This window comes from Cupressus sempervirens, chromosome 3 (genome assembly GCF_028749045.1).
Source record: "Cupressus sempervirens isolate cs-2001-9-10 chromosome 3, ASM2874904v1, whole genome shotgun sequence".
Taxonomy (NCBI): domain Eukaryota; kingdom Viridiplantae; phylum Streptophyta; class Pinopsida; order Cupressales; family Cupressaceae; genus Cupressus; species Cupressus sempervirens.
This window is the reverse complement of record NC_143120.1, coordinates 1,056,159,024-1,056,175,848: the sequence shown is the minus strand read 5'-3', so window position 1 is coordinate 1,056,175,848 and position 16,825 is coordinate 1,056,159,024. Positions and strand designations below refer to the sequence as shown.

The following is a 16,825-nucleotide window of genomic DNA, read 5'->3' as shown; positions in this document are numbered from 1 at the left end:
CTAACAGCTATGGGCAATGCTCATTGCCAATTCCCACCACCTATACTTCTTCATTCTCACAAGCTTGCTAAGCAAATCTACAACGTTCTCAAATGTACTTTTCACCTTATTGATTATGTGTTGTTATATTTGTTACATGTTCATATAATTGGTTGTAGATTTGTAAGTATAATGTGAACTATTATATTATATTAGTTGTACGCTAGACGAGTTTTTACAAACAACTCATATATTCAGAAGATTTGTTACTTCTAAATTAGGATGTGTTAATCTTATAGATATGGATGACATTTGATTAAGTAAGATCATACGACCTTTAAAACAACATGTCATTGTCGTCACTTCACTACCCTCTGACTAGGATTTTAGATCAGGCTACTTTGATAGGGTTCGGAAATCAACAATGAAGGGGGTATGTTCTCAAAGTGTCTTTGCCCAGCTATGCAGCAAAGGAGTTGGGAAAAAACTTTAGGTTTGGAGTTGATATGAGTATATTAACGGATGCTTTCAAGGAGTGATGTATGTTGGCAGTCTAGAGAAGCAAGGAAATTTGAGGGTGTAGGAAAGGAGCTTTGTGTCTACAAAATGAAACTGTGGACACTATTTTCAAGCTAGCGTATCCAAGTCAGGTTGGGGGAACTAGGAGAGCTAATAGGGCAGTTGAGTATCTCAGTAAAGAGAGGGCTTGAAGGAGGAGAAAAGGGATTTTCACAAACTAAAAATCATCTATCTGACATTGGGGAAAGTGTAATGTCCCCTAATAGGAGGTTGTCAATCTCTAATGTTTAACATACATTAGTATGCATCCAAATCAATTCAACTTAAGCAAACAATGAATAATTCATAACATATCTGGTAGATAATATATTTAAGCCTACTTTCTTACGTCTCTCCTAAAGTCAACCCTTAGGAAGATGGGGCTTTACTTGTCATAGGCACTTGACACCAATCTACGTGTAGGATCCTCAAGACTTCAGCACCCTATCATTATTCCATCTTGGGTTTCACCTACCTTGTGAGTTTTTACTCTGCCTCTTCCTACACAAGACCAAACTATCCTCTTAAGGGGCTATAGCAAGTGAGTGAGTGAATAAGGAATAGGCTGTAACTCAAATGAATTATAAATACTTAGGAATATGTGTACATGTATGTGTATGTGTATGTGTATGTGTGTGTGTATGTGTATGTGTATTTGTATTTGTATTTGCATACATATATATATATATATATATATATATATATAGTAATTCCGCTATTATAAACTATTATTTATGCTACAGCACACCCACTAGACCAAATATTGGTCCCTTCAACCCTAATAGCATTCATATATAGTATTTTGTAAACCAGTGATGAAACACAAGTTACAGGAAAACTGTTTTTTTTTATATAATGTTTACCAGCAATCATATATATTCTATTTCCTTCTGATCTCCTTGTGATCAGCAAAATATATTTATAATCTCTTATTCTAAAATGCTCTTGAGGTAAGGTAAGTGATATCCATTATATATCTTTGAATGATGACATCTCTTGGAGTCATGTCGCTTCACCAAAATCAGTTCATAAAAACCAATCGCACACTTTCCTTAAAGATTAATGTTAATCAACTTATTTGCAACCATTCCTTTCATCGTACTTTCCATGATTAATGATTAACACTTAATATTAAATTACTGTTTATTTTAGTTGACGAATTGCTCCACGCAACTTTGTTTTTGAATGCTTATACACAGGTTTGGAATTCATTCCCATACCTTTGATCTCTCGGACAGGAGCATATTGTTGTCCAGCTCATTGCTTACAATGATCTTTCCTCCTCTGATTTTGTGCTTTGCAAGGAAATCGTGATATCCTTCAACAGAAATATTAAGCTGTGATAATCTTGACAACTTGGCACTGTTATATGTTAATGATCCAAACCAGAATTCAAGAGTTCAATATACAGAAAATCAGAAAAACATATGAACAGATGACACCATCATTTACCCTGGGAAAACCCTCCTCGAGGGAAAAACCCAGCCACACTCAAAAAATAGTTCCTTTATTTTGATTACAATTTAAATACAAGATTTATGCTCATGACTGGTGTCTTCACACAGTCAAACAATATGCCTGCAATAACTAGGTCTCAGAATCACTGAGGAAACAACAGATTATAAATAATCTGAATCTCCTCACATTAGCACTAGATGATTATCTATTGATTGTGAACAATAAGACAAAACTGAACATATACAGAAGTATCTCAATGAAAAACTCTCATAGACATATCTGCAGCAGCAAGCTAACATAGATAGAAAGATATATGTGCATTGATAACAATAAGTGTTATCATTCCCACAGGAGATTCTTGGTATACCACTCGGTACTTTCTACAAATGCCAACCACAAGACTCTTCTTTAGGAAGTCTTCCCACATTCCAACGTTGGACTCTGTTAGCTGACTGGACGGTCCGGCGGTGTAGACGACGGTCCGGCAGTGTGTCTGTACTCTGTAGCCGACGGTCCGGCGGTGTTTATGTACTTTGTAGTCGATAGTCCGGTGGTGTTTTCTGTAGCCGATGGTCCGGCGGTGTTTCTATAGCCGACAGTCCGGTGGTGTTTCTGTACCCTGTAGCCAACGGTCCAGCGGTGTTTCTGTATGCTGTAGCCGACGTCGTCGGTAAATAGTTTGTAGCGGATAGAATAATTGTGGCCAACGGACTCCTTCGGGAAGGTTCGGCGGTAGTATTTATATCCCGTCTGGGATCATTGTAAAGCATTAATCATTCATCTACTATTGCGAATAATAATATAAGTTCTGTTGTTCATGTTCTATTGTCTGTATGCGTTTATTTTCTTTACCTGTACGGTAAACATTTAGCACCATTGCCTTATGAATCTGGAAGGTGGGAGGAATGAAGATTAATGCCAAATCAACTTAACAAGGATCGGAATAAGGCGAAGGGAAAAGATGGAATCCGTATTGCGCAAGAGAATTTAATTCTGGCACAGCAAGCCGAACGCCGACAGAGATTCCAGAAGATTGTTGATGGAAACCGAAGTGCGGAGGAATTGTTGGAGGAGACTCGGCAGCGGGTGGAATTGGTAGAAGAAGCACGGGAGGAGTTCTTGAATTTGTGTTCGCCGAGGGAAGAAAATTCAGACGGGAGAGCATCAACTCGCACGGCTCGCAGTGCCGATGGAGCACAAGCGTGGAGTGACCTCTTCGTCCAGGACAGACTTCCGCGGGAAACAATTTCGGAGGATCCTTCGTCTTCAACAAGGTTCGCAGCTGTCGACACCTCTAGTGTAGGAGTGCAAACTGCTGGTGTGGGAGTGCAAACCTCCGATGTGGGAGACCAGTCCGCCAGTGTGGGAGTACAGACTGTCGGTGTGGGAATTCAGACTGCCGGTGTGGGAGTGCCGACCGGTGTAGGAGTGCAGACCTCCAGAGTTATGGCGGGACCCAAAGAAAAGCTGCCAAAATTTGAAGGCGATGGTACAACCGACCCCCTTCGACATTGTAAGACATGTGAGACGATCTGGCGGGCAAATGAAATCACAGATACCGACGAATGGGTCAGGCAATTCCCGGCAACCCTACAGGGTGTCGCAATTGATTGGTTTTCGGATATGGATCCGCAAAAGCCGGATACATGGGATAACATTAAAAAGGAGTTCTTGGCAGAATTTAAACTCTTGCGGGATGATAATGAAATCGTAGCGGAAATTTTCAATACCAAGCAAGGGAAGCATGAAACTGTCCGTGTCTACGCTAGGAGATTGAAAGACTTAATAAACAAAATGGAAAGCAAGCCAACGGACGGATTGCAGAAAAGGTGGTTTGTGGACGACCTACGCTCGAAGTTGCGGAGGAAAATGAAAATTGTCCCACCGTCATCATATGTGGATGCGTATAACAGAGCACTGGACCTTGAAAGTGAGCAGAAGACAAAGAAGAAGAAAACTAGCTCCTCTGATTCTGATGACGACGAGCCTGCCGGAGATGATAGTAGCGACGATGAAGGCAGCAGCAAGAAGGTTCGTGCCCTACAGAAGGATATGGTTCGCATGATGAAGGAATTTAAAAACATGCAGAAGGAGCCAAAAGGCAGTGAGCTGTGGTGCACGGAGTGTAAGACAGACGGGCATACTAAAGGATCGTGTCCAAAGAACCAATTCTGTGACATTTGTCAGATCATGGGCCATTCGACAAAGGAGTGCCCCTTTAACATGAAGACAAGAGGATCTCCGCAGGTGTTTCTCACACAGGAGGCTTCCCCGTCGGGTAGTAGCGGAAACACGAATACCGCCGGTGCTACATCCGGAGGATACAGGAATAATAACAGAGGGCAAAATAATAACAATAATAACAATAATAATGGGAGCCGAAGTCGAACTCAGTATGATGCAAACGGACGGCCGATCATTCAATGCCGAGCGTGTAATTTGTGGGGTCATTTTGCGCAGGATTGTACAGCGGCAAACACACCGAAATTATTATGCAGATGGTGCGGACCCGGCGATCACGAAGATTCCAAGTGTCCAAAGGCTGGAGTATACTTGATCACTGTTGGCACGGATGTAGAGGAGGTTTTGGCAATTACATGGAGGCAAGCAGAGGAAAAGAGAAAAGTGGAGGAAGCGCAGGCGGACATTGCAAAGGCATCATCGGCGGGGACATCTCAGTTGAAGGACATCACCGGCACCTTGGCAAAGACCTTCGCAGAACAAAACATTGTACGGCAGATCTTACAAACGGAGATACCAGTCAAGATAAGTGACCTCCTTCTCACAATGCCCCAGTTACGGACGGCCATTCTGAATCATACACCGTTTTCGAAAGCAACGGAGGACACAGGAAGGGACAGTAGGGAAGCGATGGCAACAGACCCAATGCTGCTGGCACTCACCTCCGGACGGCATCCAGCGGTCGTCGAGATGGGGATTTTGGGAAATGTTTTGACAAAGACAATTGTTGACGGAGGGTCCGGCGTGAATGTGTTGCCAGAGGATACTTGGAAGAAGTTGGGAAAGCCGACGCTGTGGCCACCTACATTTCAGTTGCTCATGGCAGACCAACATGGGATCAAACCGTTGGGAATTTTGAAAGCGCAACCGGTAACAATTGGTACGCAACCATTTTTATTGGATTTTGTGGTCATTCAATTAAAAAGAAAAGGCTATGATGCTATTCTGGGACGGGATTGGTTGGTGCAAGCAAATGTACAACATGATTGGAAACGCAATACCCTATCAATGGAGCGCGGAGGCAAAAGATTCATAATTGACCTGCACACGCAAATGGTTGGCGAGGAGGCAACATTGTCAGATTCTGACAGTGAAGGCGAGAGTGATGACGAAGGAAAGAGGAGAATGGAACCGGATGAAGGAGTATTGAGACTTGACGGAGGATCGAATGACGACGACCTGGACTCGGTGAATGGCCTTTACCACGGGCAGATAGAAGACTACGAACTCTTTCCGAGTTGCAATATGCTAAGGGTCGACGAAGATGAGAATAAGGAGGAAAATGAATGTCCGCAGGAATGCAGGGAAGCGGAAGAAGGAAAAGTTGCCATGGCTGAAGCTGAGGGGAAGAACACACAGTTTGAACACAGAAAAATGAAAGATTCCACTGTCCGGTACATGGTGAATAGACCGCGCGGAAAGAAAAGGTCACACTGCAGCATAAAATGAGTGGAAGGGCATCGACAGCAAGGAAATAATCCAGTTGCGCGACGACCGCAAGCACAATGGGCGACGGGGTTGGCACAGAACAAATGTAAGGCGTACGACGGTCAAAATGAAATCAAAGTGGAAAAGTTTAAGGGCAGTTGGGTTGGACCATATTAGATTCGGAAGGTCGGCGACAATGGAGCGATCAGATTATCAACTCTAGATGGGCAGAAGATACCTCCGACAGTCAACAGATCCAAATTCAAAATATATGGTGCCAAGAAGACTCCGTTGCTGTCACTGGATGGCCAGCTGACTCTGACGTCGTTGCAGAATGGCGACGCCTGGAGGCAAAATGGAGGTACCTCTGTTATTTGATTTCTTGTAGGAAATTTTTTTTTAAAAAAAATAAAAGTGGCCCCGCGGACTGAAAAGCCCCACGGGCAACTGCCTGTCCACGGGCACTGAAAGTCCCGCGGGCAAAGAAACCCCGCGAGAGTGCAAGGTCCCACGGACAGTCTATCCGCGGGCTCTTAAAAGCCCCACGGGCAGCTGTCCGCGGGCACAAAGTTGTCCTCCGGCAGAAATAAAAACACAAACTCCCGCGGGTATAACATAATCCTCACCCAGTTAGCCGCCAGCGAAAGAAAGGCCGCGGGGAGGACAGGAAGGCCGCGGGTGAGGACAAAAAGGCCGCAGGTAGAAAAAGAAAGGCCACGGGTGAGGACAGAAAGGCCGCGGGGAGAACAAGAAGGCCGCAGGTGAGGACAGAAAGGTCGCGGGTAAGAAAAGTAAGGCCGCGGAAAGGACGCGGGTGTAATTAAAAAACTCCTCCGCCAGTCGATCTCCTCCACCAAAAATTAGCTGCGGGCATAAAACTTCTAAGTTCCTCCGCCAGAAAGGCCGTGGGTAAAAAACATTCCCGCCAGACTTCCGCGGGGAAACAGAGACATAAAAGAAGAGTGCTTGTTCTGCCAAGAATTTCTGTGTGCAGAGGGATTTGTGGTGGATTGTAGAGGAAGTAGTTATAATAAAATAAAATTATAAAAAAATAAAAATAAAAAAATAAAAACGACGACAGAATCAAGTTGTTCAGAATGAGTGACAGATGATGCCAAAGGGAAGGGGACGCATCCATAGTTGCTAGAAAGAATGCAGAATCGACAGATAATGACAGAAATGGTGTGTTCCGTGCATTTCTGTGTAGGTTGCGAAGTGTTGAGATATCAGTCGTGGGAGTCTGACCAGTTCAAAAGAGTTGAAGTTGCTGCAGGCATGGATTGTTTGTGTACCAGAGGCAGTGGGAGCAGGTGTTGGCTGTGAGGCTGTCTTGGTGGATGCGTAGAGAGCTCAGGAGGAGCTGATCATCCAGTTGGAGGTAGTGCAGCAACACTTGGCTCGGGGTACCAAGGAATTGAAAACAGAGAAAGCAGCACAGGTGGCTATCAAGGTCAGCTTGAGGAGACAGTATTGTGTTAGCAGAGGCTACAGATGTAACGGGATGAATGTGGAAGTGATGTGGCAATAGCAGATTTCTCTTATTGTAGTCTCTCTGTTAATGTATTTTGCTTGTTAATTTGTCTCAAATATTTTGTCAGTCGTCAGGAGACGACTTTTCTTTTTGGGGGGGATGGTGTTAGCCGATCGGACGGTCCGGCAATGTTTTTGTACTCTGTAGCCGACGGCCCGGCAGTGTTTCTGTACTCTGTAGCCGACGGTCCGGCGGTGTTTCTGTACTTTGTAGTCGACGGTCCGGCGGTGTTTTCTATAGCCGATGGTCCAGCGATGTTTCTGTAGCCGACAGTCCGGCGGTGTTTCTGTACCCTGTAGCCGACGATCCGGCGGGGTTTCTGTATGCTGTAGCCAACGTCGTCGATAAATAGTTTGTAGCGGATAGAATAATTGTGGCCGACGGACTCCTTCGGGAAGGTTCGGCGGTAGTATTTATATCCCGTCTGCGATCATTGTAAAGCATTAGTCATTCATCTACTATTGCGAATAATAATATAAGTTCTGTTGTTCATGTTCTATTGTCTGTATGCGTTCATTTTCTTTTCTGTACCCTGTAGCCGACGGTTCGGCGGTGTTTTTGTATGCTGTAGCCGACGTCGTCAATAAATAGTTTGTAGCGAATAGAATAATTGTGGTCGACGGACTCCTTCGGGAAGGTTCGGCGGTAGTATTTATATCCCGTCTGGGATCATTGTAAAGCATTAATCATTCATCTACTATTGCGAATAATAATATAAGTTCTGTTGTTCATGTTCTATTGTCTGTATGCGTTCATTTTCTCTACCTGTACGGTAAACAGACTCTTCATGTGAACTCCTGTGACTCTTCAAATTTGTAACTATCCATTTTCGGCTTGGGAGACTCTTCACCTCTCCAAACAGTGACTCTCCTTTTGACATGAATGGCTCTTCATATCAAACACAAGACTTTTCATAAATGCAGACGTGAGTCTCATCATGAATACAAACAAAATACTCTCCAAGTATCTTGACCAACAACAAAATCTTCGCAGGTAAAAATGATTTCTCCTACAGCTACCCAAAACATTAACACTCCCTCTTAACAAAGGAGAAGCCATTTGCAGATATCATGTCAAGGTGTCTCACAACCTAACAAGCACAAAGGTGTTGCAACCAAAGAGTGTCAAATAACAAAATCTCATCACAGATTTTCTCAAAAAAATTAAAAGATGTTCTTTTTGTACCAGGCATAAAAAAAAATCTAATTTCAATTTATGGATTAGCTGATGAAGGATTTCAAGACACCTTCAATGACGACAAAGTTTTGTGCAGGCCCCAAAATTCTAATCTAAACAACACTATCACCATAGGGACCAGAGATGGGACCATATATAAACTATGCAACATTCAAAAACAAGCTCTTAATCATGAAGTGACAAATTCTATGAAGTATGGCATAGAAGACTTGGACATATTGGATTTAGTTCACTTCCAAAAATAGAGAAAATCACCTTTGGAACACCGAGCCTAAATTCAAAGCACATAGGCATTTGTAAAGGATGTGCTCTAGGAAAGAACATTAGAAAACCTCTTCCTCCTAGTGAACACAAATCTAAATCAGTTCTGGAACTAGTTCACTCTGACTTATATGGGCCCATACCAACACTTTCTCTAGGAGGTTACTCTTACTACATAATATTCATTGATGATTATTCTAGGAAAACTTGGATTTACTTTCTAAAAGTCAAAGAATCAAATGACGTTCTATCAAAATTTAAAGAATTCATAGAAATTGTGGAAAATCAAACCTCAAAGAAAATTAAAACTCTAAGATGAGACAATGGGGGAGAATATATTTCTGAAAAGTTCAAAACTTTTTGTATTTTTGTTGGGATTAAGAGGGAGTATATAGTACCTTATAATCCTCAACAGAATGGGGTAGTAGAAAGAAAAAAATAGAACCATTGTTGAAGCAGCAAAAGCCATGCTTCATGACCAAAACCTACACTTTTCATTCTGGGTGGAAGCCACCAAATTTGTTGTATACATTCAAACAAATGCCCCCATTCTATACTAGAAAACATAACACCTAGGAATAAACCTGACTTAAGTCATCTTAAAAATTTTGGTTGCCTTGTTTATATTCACATACCTAAAGAAAGAAGAACTAAGTTAGAACCCTCTAGAATGAAAGGGATATGTGTTGGGTATAGTGAAAACTCAAAAGGGTATAGAGTTTATGTTCCTGGACAAAGATCAATTGAAGTAAGCAGAGATGTCATAATCGAGGAAAACACTGCATTAAAACTATCTAAAAATACAAAAGATGAGCCCATTACCAACTTAGATGAAAATACTCAAACTAAAATCAAAGAGAGAACGTATCAGAAGAAAATGAACCATTACTAGATAAAGAAAATAGAGACATCTCCAATATCAAGAAAAGGCCTTTATGGGCAAGAAAAATGATTGAAGAAAATAATGTTGAACCAGATGAAATTTCCAGGGAAAGCAAGAAAATCGTAAACAAATCTTGTTATACTACATTAGTAACTAAGCTTACTAAATCTAAACCAACAACTGTTGAAGAAGCTCTAACTTGTCAAGCATGGAAAGATGCTATGGTTGAAAAATACCAATTGATACTACAAAATGATGTCTGGGATATTGTACCTAGACCAAAAGACAAATGTAATGTCCCCAATTTTGTCGACATCCAAGTTTTAGGGATTAGCCTATTATTGTGATCCTTGTAGGCTAATTATTGTGGATAGAGGGTCTTCAGTGGCAGAGGCTTGGCTTGGGAGGGTCTTATCTTCTCCACAATTCAGTAAGCTACAGGTTGGCCTTTGTTTGGCTCAGATCGGACTTCGTTTGGACTTAGTTTTGTGTACTTACTATTTATGGTAAGTTGGTGTTGATCAAGATGGACCCTTTCTATTTTTGGAAAGTGCATTTGGTCACATGGAGAAATAATAGGTATGAATCCTATTTCGAACGGCATATTTAAATGATGAGTATTTTGGGAGTTATTATATTTCTAGTGGCCAAATTATTATTAATTATTAAATGGTTTATTATAAAATTATAATTTAACTTTATAAATTCACTTAAGTTGAGAGTTGAGTTATCATTGGAAAGTGTCATTTACTAATTAGTTAAGTCAAGTCAAGTGAGAGAATTTAGAAGAAGCTTCTAATTAATGTTGTGTGGTGAAGCTTCTTGAGTAAAGTTACATTTTGGCAACAAAAGAGAATTTGGAGGTTATAAATACAAGCCCATTTGTTGAGAAAGTATGTTTGAATATATATTTGTTTTTGTTGCCTTTGTGGCTTTTTCTGAGTTCTAATTTTTGTGCCCTTGTTGAAGTATAAGGGTTTGAATTCTGAGTTGTTACGTTGGATTTACAGCTAATGTATTGTAGATTCGAATCCGAGAATCGGTTGAAGGTTGGCTTGCAATTTGCTGTTGTTGTATAGCATTTTGCATATCTCCTACTGTTTTACTGTGGCTAAGGAGAGCTCTGCTGTTGAAAAATTTCATTTGAATTGGTGAGAATAATATTATATTGTGCCTCCATTTACTGTTTGAGGAGTTTGGCAATTTATTGGAAAGCTGCAATACCTACAGGCAGCGTTTGGTTGTTTGAGGCACTGGATTGCATCATTAAAGGGTCATGATTCATTATCAGGTCTGCATATCTCTTTTCAAGGGCCTGCAACTTATTTCTAGAAGTCTGCGTTTCAGTTTAATGTCATACATTTCATTGCTGAAGACTGCAATTTTAATAATTGGGCCTGCGAGCTGATTGAGGAAGTCTGTAAAGGGCTGCAGTCTAAATAAGGAATCCCGCGTCTGAATTTAAGGGCAATCTGGGCCAGCGTGAAAAAGCCTTTCCAGCGTTATCTTTAATTGTTATCAAATAGATTTGCAGAAATAAATATTGTTTCATTTCCTTAGCAATGCTTGTCTTTGCTTTCATATGTATTGAAACTTGGAAAAAACAAGAAATAATACATGTGAACTATCACAAGAAGTTGCCAAGTGTTTGATTAAATGCCAAATCTTTGATTAGTAAAAGAAGTTGATGTTATTTGAAGCTATAATCCAACAGGGTTATTTCAACAAATGAATTGTTTCTTCAAACTGGCTATATAAAATCAAATATGCATTAGATGGCAGCATTGACTAACATAAGGCAAGGTTTGTTGCTCGAGGGTTTTCCTAGAAAGTAGGTATTGATTATGAAGAAACTTTTGCTGCGGTTGCTCGTTACACTTCAGTCAGGTTAACTATTGCAACTGCAACAGCTAAATGATGGAATATACATCAAATGGATGTAAAGACTGCATTCCTAAATGGGGTCATTAATGAAGACGTATATATTGAACAACCTAAAGGTGTTATAAAAAAAAACCTATATGTGTCTAAACTTAAGAAAGCCTTGTATGGCCTTAAACAAGCACCTCGAACTTGGTATGAAAGGATAGACAGCTACATCACCAAATTAGGATACTCTAAGAATGAAGCTGATCCTAACATATATTTCAAAATCTCTAATGGTGATATGTTAATACTTATTTTATATCTTGATGATCTATTGATAATAGAAAATGATCATCTAATTGAAAGATGCAAACAGGATCTTGTAGCAGAATTTGAAATGAAGGATCTAGGTTTACCACATTATTTTTTGGGTCTAGAAGTATGTCAAAAGAAAGATTACATATTTGTAAATCAATGGAAATACACTCAAGATATCTTGACTAGATTTGGAATGATGGACAGCAAACCACTTGCAACTCCAATGAAAACTAATCTACACAAGCTAAAAGAGGAAGCGGTACATTCAGAATCTATTGATCCTACTCTATACAAACAAATCATTGGATCTCTCATGTTTTTGGTAAATACTAGGCCCGATATCTGCTATGCCACAAATATTAAGTCACGTTATGTGTGAGCCTAAGAAAATATATCTGATCACTACAAAACATATTTTGAGATATCTACGTGGCACTATTGGTCTTGGACTAAAGTACAAAAATGTTAAAATCAAACTTGAAGGTTATTCTAATTCTAATTGGGTTGGTTGTTCCATAAACCACAAGAGTACAACCGGATGTTGTTTCAGTCTCGGATCAACATTGATATCATGGTTCAGTAGAAACCAACCTACAGTTGCCTTGTGCTCCACCGAAGCAGAATACATGGCAGCCTCCATGGGAGCGCGTGAAGCAGTATGGTTACGGAAGCTATTATTTGGATTATTTGGAAAGAGTTAGATTCCATTGTGATTCATTGTGACAACCAGAGTTGTATCAAACTTTCCGCAAATCCAATGTTCCACAATCGGTCAAAGCACATCGAGACTCCTTACCACTATATCAGAGACATGGTTGATAGGAATGTGATCAAACTGATCTATATCAGCACAAATGATCAAAATGCTGATATTTTTACCAAACCTCTTGCAAGAGGAAATAGAGTACTTCAAAGGTAAACTTGGTATGACAAATTTGTAATCATATTTGTAAATTTATATATATTCATGAATATTGAAAATTAGATTGTTTGCAAACTTGTAAAATGAAAAGTGACGATCTTTCATATGTGTTTAAGGTCTCTATTGTAAGGTGACGATCTTATCAATAGATGACCAACCTTCTAACACTAAAAGTGTTGAAGGAAAGTGTTATCATTGATCTTCGGGCCAGATTTTTCCAGACACATTGATAACCATCATGGTTCTTCGGGCCAAATTTTGCCGAACACCATAAAAATTATCACTATGGTTCTTTGGGCCAGATTTTGCCGGACACATTGATAACCATCATGGTTCTTCGGGCTGGATTTTGTCAGACACCATGAAAATTATAGTTATGGTTCTTCGGGCTGGATTTTGCCAGACACCATAATTGTTAACCACAGTTGAGTGGTAATTATACTTGTATATATCTAAATGTTTCAAAGCCTCATTGCTAAAGAGGGAGTGTTAAGAATATATTAGCATTGAGTGCATTACACTTGTTGTTTAATATAAGTGACTAGCTGTGTGTCTATATATATATATATATATATATTACAATCTGTCATTACAATTCTTAATGCAGAAACATTAGTTCATAAATATTATTCCTCTTATTATGTCAAACGGTCTTCAAATCAAATGGTGTGTTCCACATTCGATAAAGTTAAGATGCATTATATGCAATCCCGATTGCCATCGGGTGTTATCACCGATCAGTATTAATGATATATACTCACACCGATTGATGAATCGGGAATCTCCTTTGGTAAACGATTTTGTTATTAAAGGACTTGTCATCAGTTGAGATTAGCATTGGTTAGTTTTAGTTATGAACAAATGCTAATAGTATTATGTATATTGAGGCATGACCATGTAGGGTTATGCCCCTACTTGGTTATGTTTCAATGTATATATATATACTAGTTTCATTTCTTATCTGTAGATCATATCAATAACATTGGCATATAGATCTTAGACTAAAATCGGAATACTAATTCACAAATTATATCAGACTAAGAAGTCCAGCAATCATATAAAGAACGAATAGGTTTGTCAAAGAAAGGAAATCAAACTGAAACACAATTGCTTAGTCTCTACCAATCAAGATTTATTAAACCTTACACTTCTCTTGCAGAGAAGAACTCATTAACAAGGGATTTTACCTCAAACTTCTATCACAGAAAAGAACTCATTAAAGCACAAAAGATCATTTGAATGTTGAGACTCTCTCTCATTTGAGGCTTCGTTTCAAGAGTGGAAGAAAATTCACAATTTGAATATCACAATAAATTGATTGACTCCAATGATTGACCAAGAAAAGAGCTTTTGCAATCTCCCTCTGAATATCATCTCTTCCTCTTTGAAGAAACTAATCATAATGATAACCTATATAGGATCTTCCCCTTTAATGAAATTATATATCATCAATTCAATCTCATGACTGCATGCAACATCCTCGTGTTCATTCTATAGCCTGCACACCATATAATCTCTCATCATCTCATTGCTTCTTGATCCATCCAGCAACCAAGAGATTAATAATAATTCATAGAATCAACCTATCAAAAGAGAAATATCTAGATCAATGCATAAAAGCATAGAATATACCTAGAGTTATAAGAAAAATTCATGATCGATATTTAAAGGAATACTTATCTCTTTGTTGTATGATCTTCCTCAAGAAGGATCTCAACACGCACATAGATAAGGGTCAATACACAACTATCTCTTTTAACAATATTGAACAATAATCACAAATTGATATTCATACAATGATCATAGCATTGTATGCATACTATCTCGCACGATGAATGCCAACGAACATCTAATTAAAGCATACCACTTGAAAATAGACTAATATAATTGAGATAAGATCGAGTATATTATTCTTCCGCCTAAACACTACTAGAAACATCTTGATTCAAGATCATTACTTAGACTGGCTCTGATACTATGTTAATGTTGTAGGTAGCATTTTTCATTGTACCAAAAGCTCGAACTGTTAATGCCCGATACAAATGTTGAGACTTGCCTAGATCCATGGCACAAATTTCCAAGGAGGTGTTCACCACCAATTTCACACTCTCAACAATCTCCCCCTCAGCACCGATTGAGCCTTCAACTCCAAGTGAAGGGAGACTCGAACCCGTGACCCAAGGGCTCTAATACCAATTGTAAGTAGTATTTGTCGTTGCACCAAAAGCTCAAACTAGCTCAAACTATTAATGTCCGATACAAATGCTAAGACTTAACCAGATCCACGATACGAATCTCTAAGGAGGTGTTGACCACCAAATCAACACTCTCAACAAATGTTTTGAACCAGATTTCAAGAATGCAATATACAGAAAATCACAAAAACATATGAACAGGTAACACCATTGTTTACCCTATGAAAACCGTTCTCAAGGGAAACCAGCCACACTCGAAAATAGTTCATTTATTATGATCCTATATCAAATACAAGATTTATGCTTATGATTGATGTCTTGACATAAGCAATCAATAACCCAGCAATTACATCATTGATAAAACAAAAGATTATAAATAATTTAAATCTCCTCACATAAGCATTAGATGCTTATCTATTGATAGTGTACAATAAAACAAAACTGAACATATTCAGAAGTTTCTTAGTGAAAAGCTCTCATAGACATTTCCGCATCAGCAAGCTGACATAGATAGGAAGATATATATATATATATAGACACACAAACACGCACATGGGAGACTCTTGGTATATCACTTGGTAGATTCCAAAAATGCCAACCGCAAGACTCTTTTTCGAGGGTAGATTCTAAAAATGCCAATCGCAAGACTCTTTTTGAGAATGTCTTCCCACATTCCAAACGTTGCACTCTTCATGTGAACTCGTGTGACTCTTCAAATTTGTAACTCTCCAGTTTTGAGTTGGGAGACTCCTCACCTCTCCAAACAGTGATTATCCATTTGACGTGGATACTTCTTCAAAAGAAATAGATGCCTCTTTATATCAAACATGAGACTTTTCATAAATGCAAACGCAAGTCTCATCATGAATGTAGACGAAATACTCTCCAAGAATCTTGAATCAACTGCAAAACCTTGGCAGGTAATAATGATTTCTCCTGCAACTACCCAAAACATTAACATTTTATAGTTTGTTAACCATTATTAGTAGTGACGCAAGGAAGTAAAAAAAGTTAATACGATAAAACTTGCACTCACTAAAGTCGACAATATAATTATATGGTTCAAGTCAATTCATTTGATTATATTGACTGAGCATCTCTATTGATTCAGTCAAGTCTTTACATAGGCAAAATGGAATGCAAGTCATGCTTCAATATGCTTAACTACCATCCATACCATGGTTGTCCTAAGATTAACAATGAGAATGATAGTGGTATGAAATTATTAAATCAATCATGATGTATCAATGGTTTACTTGATATCATGTTTTGATATAGGTGTCAGGTCTTCAAACTCTAGTTATGTAGGCTTGGTCTTACTTCGCAACAAACACATCGTTGTGACGAGAAGGATGAGACTATCACTATAAGGGTTTTACACAAGTCATATAGCAGCCCATTGTGCCAAGCACAAATTTGGCAAATTGACAACTTGGTGGAAAGAGGTCTCTCCCAAGCATTACTTGGTAAAGAAAGAGGAATGCTCCCTTGAGGCAAAGAAAATGGGGGGCAAGAATGTACCTCAATTAAAAAAAAATTGGGGTTTCAACTGTGGTAGCAAACCCAGGAACTGTTGAATGTTGCTTGATAAAGGAAAATCAAACCCCAAAGGTATCGAGATTGAATTTAAGCAAGAATGAAGTCAATGTTTAATGCAGCATGGTGATGGGAAAAGCCAATAGACTAGGTCCCTTTTTGTGGTGATGGGAAAAGCCAATAAACTAGGTTCACTTTTGAACCTGGATAAGGGAAATGGGTGTTTAGAGGCATTAACCTTCATTATGCATCTCTATTCGGATACCAAAAGCAGCACAAAATGTTGAGCTAGTTTTGAGCCCAAAATGTTGAGATAGCTACCTGCTTGTAGCCCTATGTAGAGCGAGCCAGGTTAAAAAGCCAAAATTAATAAAACAAAGAAAATCAAAGATCGAAAAACAAAAAAGAAAGATCATATTATATTTTCATGCACACTCAAATTTAATATGGAG

General features: G+C 39.1%; 1 protein-coding gene across 2 annotated transcripts in view; it reads right to left on the bottom strand.

Moving 5' to 3' along the window:
- LOC149570374 (Spc97 / Spc98 family of spindle pole body (SBP) component) overlaps positions 1 to 16,825 on the bottom strand; it is a 224,000-nt gene that overhangs the window by 93,924 nt on the left and 113,251 nt on the right. The gene's annotated exons all lie outside the window — the stretch shown is intronic.